This window comes from Octopus bimaculoides, chromosome 20, assembly GCF_046866305.1.
Source record: "Octopus bimaculoides isolate indiv1 chromosome 20, ASM4686630v1, whole genome shotgun sequence".
NCBI lineage: Eukaryota > Metazoa > Mollusca > Cephalopoda > Octopoda > Octopodidae > Octopus > Octopus bimaculoides.
In genome coordinates, this window is record NC_142947.1 from 35540648 (window position 1) to 35547511 (window position 6864).

The 6864-nt window shown below is 37.8% G+C and overlaps 1 long non-coding RNA gene across 1 annotated transcript in view; it reads left to right on the plus strand.

Moving 5' to 3' along the window:
- Positions 1-2246: 2246 nt before the first annotated feature.
- LOC149131676 (uncharacterized) overlaps positions 2247-6864 on the plus strand; it is a 6403-nt gene continuing 1785 nt past the window's right edge. Inside the window, exon 1 of the long non-coding RNA XR_016237651.1 lies at positions 2247-6138. This is a non-coding gene — a long non-coding RNA (uncharacterized LOC149131676). The remainder of the gene's footprint in view (positions 6139-6864) is intronic.

Genomic DNA, 6864 nt, shown 5'->3' on the forward strand with positions numbered 1-6864 from the left:
GTCTATCTTCCACTTTTCACAGATACTCCGAGTTGTATTTCCGCTATCTGTCTTTTGAAGTCGATAAAAACTCATGAAAATTGTAACAATTTTCGACAAAGGTTTCTGTAATTCTACAAACGCTTGACAGTTGGTAGCTTGGAGTTTTAATGAACATTCGAGATCTGCACATTGTATTCTGTCATAAGTAATATCAAGATCCGGAACATATTTTTTACAAACAGCTTTAGAACCATATTTGTAATCGTTTTCACCCGAAAGAATCAACTTGGCCGCACACCGTATACATAAAATACATTCGAAGACTATGTTTAAGACTTTATACACATTTTCAATGTTCACAGTGAAGGTGAGAGAGTGGTCAGAAGGCTTGTTGTTGCCGTGTCGAAGGTAAAAACGGTATGGCCAAGCTTCATCAAGTTTGGTTTGGAAGGTATTCGGGCAATTTTGAAGTGGATAAGTAAACGGAAAAGGCGGTAACACGTGTTGAAAGATCAAATTCGACAACTCTTTTAAATTCTTTTCAATTTCAGCAAGAGTCTTATCTTTTAGAATCACTTTGATAACCCAAGTTTCCCAAACGAATACTTCTTCGTTGGAATGGAGGAAATAGAAATTCACATATATATTATCTTCAGTGATGGCATTTCTGCCCTCAATATTTCTTTTAAACTCGTTGGCAATATATTTAAGAACAGCCGAGAAAATGGGGTTGGCAATTGCTTCGTAGGTAAATGCTGTACGGGGTACTGTTTTCTGTTCAGTCACTTTTTTCAATGACGTAGTATAGTCGGTATTTTCAGACAAGATGCGTTTGCCTTCAGATCTCATATTTAAAAGCATTTCCAGGACAGATAATAAAACAACGCCAACATGATTGACAGGAACCTCAATGTTAAGATAATATTTCCTGGTTTCTAGGGTTCTATTCCCGTCCTCAAAGTTAAACCGAGGGTCTCGTTCAGCCATGTTAATTCCGACGGGGCAACAAATCTGAAATTCAGTCCTTGCTAATCCAGGCAACTTAAATAATGTAATTATTTCTGGTGGATCACTTTATTAATATAATTTAGACGAGTCTAAGACACACACAAAACTACACATGTACGTACAAACACACACACACACACACGCTCATATATATAATATAGACAAACACACACATATAATATACATACACGTACACACAATGTGCATACACACACACACACACACACACACACATATATATGATATACATACACACACACACATATATAATAAATCTTAGGTCTTTATTTAGTTGTCGAATATAAAACAAAGAGTTCTAAGTTCAAATTCAACATACTAATTTTTCTGACTGTAACTGTTTGTTGAAAGACTTAGCGAAGGATACAATTTTTAGTGAATCTGTTGAGCCGCCAGTCCTATTTCTTTTGTACAAAAGTAACAGATATTACCAAGTTGAGACTGACTTGTGTGTGAAATATGCTACAACAAAAAAATCGAAACTAGGTTACGGTCCTGGCAGAGAGGGCAGTGCCCATTAAGCCAACGAGGGAGCATATATAAGGTCGTTCAACCTACTAGAAACAACAGCCAATTTTTCTTTAAATCATACCCTACCGGCTTAGAAAAGAATATGTTGGATCATGTTATCTTGGGTTCTCCGCACTTAGAAAAGAAAACAAAAAAGGTTACGACTAGAATGATTTTCCCTCGATCAGAGTTAATTTGAAGGATTAACAATAACAAAGCTACCAGCGCCACCATTACCACTAATTGCTAGCTACCCGCTGATTTCCTTAAAATGATTTCTCATATTTGTCCCTACTCCAATCACAACCTTGTGGGGGAAAAGACTGCAGTAGATTGAACCAATTTCTGTTACTTACCGTATTTACTCGTGTATAACTCGCACCCATGCATAAGTCACACCCCTAATTTAAGGTTAAATCTTGATACAAAAAATTTTCCCTTTCATAGTTTTACCTTTGCTCCATCTATAAGTTGAATCCCAGTTTTTCTTTTCAGGTAAAATCAAGTATAAAATAGTGCAATTTATACACGAATAAATACGGTATTTTATATCGACTGGATTGGATTATCCATGTTCAGTCCTCTGTAGGACGAAGACCTCAGCATGTTCTCTCCACCAACTACGATTCGATGTGGAGGCTGTGAATTTGAGTTTGAGATAATACTGATTTCATGAGCCTACTTCGTCACACTAGCATGACATGGCTCAGCAGAGGGTGCGGTTTTTATACTGTTACTCAGGAGTAGTTAAGTCGATTACATCGACCCCAGTGTTCAGCTGGTACTCATTTTATCGATCTCTGAAAGGAGGAAAGGTAAAGTCGAACTGAGCGGAATTTGAACTCAGAGCGTAAGGACGGACGAAATGCCGCGAAGCGTTTCGCCCGGCGTGCTAACGATTCTGCCATCTCGCCGCCTTTAACGAGACGAAAGACGAAACTGAAAATTTGAACTCAGGATTGGCAGAGAATTGAATCTAAACACAGCAACACATTTAGTCCGATGCTCTTTCGTTTCTGTCACTCCATTGCACCCATCTCACAGTCCGTCGCAACCCTCTATAACTCAAGGAGATCATGAGACTACAATGCTATTTTTGTTTTCAATAACTCTGTACGAGAGGTTGCTGAAAATTTCCTGGATTTTAGGGTGTCGAGAAAGGCCTGGCTGGAGGCCTAACCTTCCGAGTTCTTTTACAGGGCTTAGAAAAACTGAAGGACTACAGCAATAAATGTGTGGATCTGAGAGGAGAACATGTATTTTCTTTTACCCAACTTTTGAGCACTCCTCGCATATTATGCAGTGCCGGATTTATAATAGGCGAGGTCATAAGCGATACAAATCATGGAGGCTGTTTGTTAACTCTCTTGAGACACTCAGGCTGATTGATCGGCTCAAGTGATACAAGCTGAAAGGACTTCGAGGCCCGATCCATCGCCTCGATAGAATAAATGTTGTAAATTGTTGGTTTTGAAGTGTAAACACCCAATCAGAGATCGTCTTTCAGTAGATGTATCTCAACAGAAAAGAAATTTGGTCTTTTTGGCTACACATACCAAAGCACTGTGTGTCTCAAAAGGGTTAAAATTACACCAAAAAATAAGGTATCTTTTCCTTCTTAATACGTTTTGGCACACTCGAACCGGAATATCACATCGCTGTTGTTTTCATAATCGGAGAACACTTCCTCTCGTTAGACCAATGTTTCTAAACCTTTTTTTTTTGGCCTATGGACCCCTTTTATTCCTATTTTACTTTACTGGCCCCTCAAACCCATTCGATATTTAAAAGAACCCTATAACATTTTTATAATTAAATAGTATTAAGTGTTGTATAAAAAAATTGTTAAAATATTTTGTCTTGTAGAAATATACGGACCCCCAAGGGTCATGTGAAACCCGGTTGAGAATCACTGCTTTAGACAATGTGCTTTCGTAACACACACGATACACCGGCACAAGGAGACCTTGAAACAAGAGGTGGTCTTCGATGATGTTAAACAGCAGTGATCAGGTATTCACGGTTGAACGTATTAAGAATGAATAGATACGTCATTGTTTGAGTTCGCGCTGTTCTGTGCGTACCTCATGAATTATTTTCTGTTCAGCAGACATCAGCACACACGAGCAAATAATCTCTTTGCTGATTCCTATAAGACAAGAGCTCGTGCTCTTGTTAAGTTTCACCGGTTCGGTTTAGAGAAGCATTATAAAGTTGAAACATCGCGGTGTTCCAAAGTCCCCTAATACCCGCGAATCGCGTGTTTTATGAAAACACATCATCTAAAAGGAGGTGGTGTTCTCTGAAAACAAAAGGCAACAACAATCAAACGGCCACTTTCGAATCTGCCAGAACTTATTAAGAATAGATAGGTTCGTTCTTGTTTGGATTCTCACTGTTCTACGTCCACCTCATGAATTATCGTATCTGCTGGCACAAAAGATGCTCTGGCTTATCAGACGCACCCCAGTTTCAGGAGCACATATTCAGAAAATAAGTTTTAAGAGGCTTAACTTCCTACGATATTTTTGAAATTTATTTGAAAAGTGTGTCTTATATGCCATCAAATACGATATTACGCCAAAAAGATTCACAAAACATTGAAATGATGCAAGTTTTCTTGCATGATTTTGAAGCCTCTGCAGATTGTGAAGGAGAACCTAAACTGAAGCGTGTCCATTTGGGCTCCATTTAAGCTACATTAGTTGCGTGGAGAAACGAAACTTTCATTCATGGGCAACTGCTGGTCTGTGATAATAAAAAAAAACCCTATCCCCGTCCGGATCTGCGCGCTAGAGAGGATCTTTTTAGATATCGATTCATGATCTCATAAAACACGCAAAAGTCTTAAATATACCGTCGTGGTAATCAAGCGGAAATCGAACTTCCGTTTTTGCTTTTGGAAGGACGACAATTTGTTGAGGCAATCTATCAACTTACTTCACGTCCATAAGAGGAATTGAATACAGTTCTGTAAAGTGACCGGCTTTTGTTTCAAATATTAGCCAAGTCATTAGATGACGGGAGCAAGAGAATAATTTATAGAATTTAGTTTTATCAAAATTGTTAATAAAGCAGCCAATTTACTGAATCGGTAAAGCGTCGTAGAGAATCCCTTGTGGTTTACGTTTCAGCTCTCAACTCACTGGGTTCAAATCTCACCGAAGTCAGATTTATCAGTCGGTGGGGGATTACCAGAAGTGTCAGAGCATCGGACGAGATGCGTCGTGGTATATGAAATTTGAACTTCTGTTTCTTTCTTCATCCATTACCACTTTTTATGAAGGCACAATCGATTAAATCTACTCCAATATTTGATTAGATGCTTTATTTTATCGATCTTGGGATGATACCCCGCCCCCACCAAGAAAAGAAAACAGATATCGACCGCGGCAGAAATTGGACTTAGAATATAAAGAGACGATTTTTTAAAATAAAATATCGATTTCTTTATAAAAAGGAAGAGGCCTTAAATTTGGCGGAAATGTTATATAGTCGATGTAATCGATTCTGGGCCCTTATCGATATTTAGTTTATTGACACAAGGATAATGAAAGATAAAGGCGATAAAATGTAAAGTATCGTAACAATGTATACGGCAATGCATTTTTGCCCAGCGCTCCACCGATTCTCCTAAGCATTATTCTTCCAGTTCGAAGAAAGTGAAACCGTGAGAGTCGTTAGAACACCATAAATACCAAATGGTATTTGTTCGGGCTCTTAATGATCTAGGTTCAAATCCCGCCGTGGTCAACTTTCTTCTTCTTCTTCTCGTCGCCTCCCTCCCCTCCTTCTCATTATTCCTCGCCTTATTCTTTTCCTCTTCGTTTTCTCCTCTACCTCCTCCTCCTAACAAGAAGTTAGTTATTTAAACAAAAAGTCCAGACTTTCTTATTCGACGAAAGGAAAGAAAATATAAAATGCGTAAGCAAGACGACAGAAAACTGCCAGGTTTAACGGAGTGAAAAATTTCGTTAGCGTTGTATAGCGACACTTGTAAAGAGTATGGCATTTGAAATAAATGTTACTTACTCAGTAGAAGTGGTTTACTTATTGATAGGAGAGAAACGGAGAGAATTAATGCGAGGATTAAAAAGGAAACAGAAATAGTGAGCAAAGAACGCTGATTGAGAGAGAGGGAGAGAGAGAAAGAAAGAGACGTATGGCGGTACACAGAAACAGTAGGATATTTCTATGCATAACACGATTCCAAGCTTACTTAATATTATTAAATTTGAAAACAAATTACAATTGGATTGTATCGTGATATTGCAAGAAGAAAAAGAATTGTTGATATCAAGAAAATATAATATCACCTTTGGTTAAAGCGCTCATTGAGTTCATCGAAAATATGTATGCGTATCTGTGTGTGCGTTTGCATATATATACATACATATATATATAGGGGTGGGGAGGCTTGCTTATATATATATATATATATATATATATATATATATATATATATATATATATATATATATGTTTGTTATTATGTTCAGTTTTATCAGTGTATTTACTGCGCTGATATTCTGTCCGGATCACACGAAAGGTTGTTTAGGCGGGCTATTTAAGCTAGTCGTGTGCATACGTGCATATATATGTATGTATACGTCCGTATATGTAAGTATACTGTTTATATACACGTATTTGTATTTATGTACGGGAGTATATTCCACTGATGAAGGCAGAGCATTATTATTTATGCAAAGCCAGAAATCCAGGATTTGAAATTATCTTTATTTTTACTGGTTTATTTGGTCTTTCGTCTTCGCTAATCGTGCCATGCGGACATTTATTGTGGTTTTAGAGTCAGGATTTGACTGCTATTGTTTCAGCGTGGTGGTATCTCTTGATACCCTGTATTATAATTTTAAATAATTATATATATATATATATATATATATATACCGGAGTAAGCACATGAAATGTGCAACAAGGTGGAAAAAAGAGTACTCAAATACCAGAGGTAGAGTAATATATTTATGTATGTATATCTGTCTATCTATATGAGTGAGCGTATGTGTGTGTGCGATTTACTTGTTTCAGTCCATTGGACTGTAGCAATGCTGGGGCACCGCCTTGAAGGGTTTAGTCGAACAAATTCACCCCAGGACTTAATTTTTGCGTCTCGTACTTATTCTATCGTAACAGAAGCTGTTACTTCCAGAACATTATCAAGTAGCAAATCCGGAGGCGGCTGAAAAATTTGTATCATCCCCAGTGTCAGTAGTCGAACACTTGGCAACCGAAGATTCCTTCTCAGTAATGCCAGCTCATTGTCTTGTGACGAAGAAAAGATGAATAAGGAAAAAAGGAGGAGAACACTTCTGGAGACCGTGTAAAGAG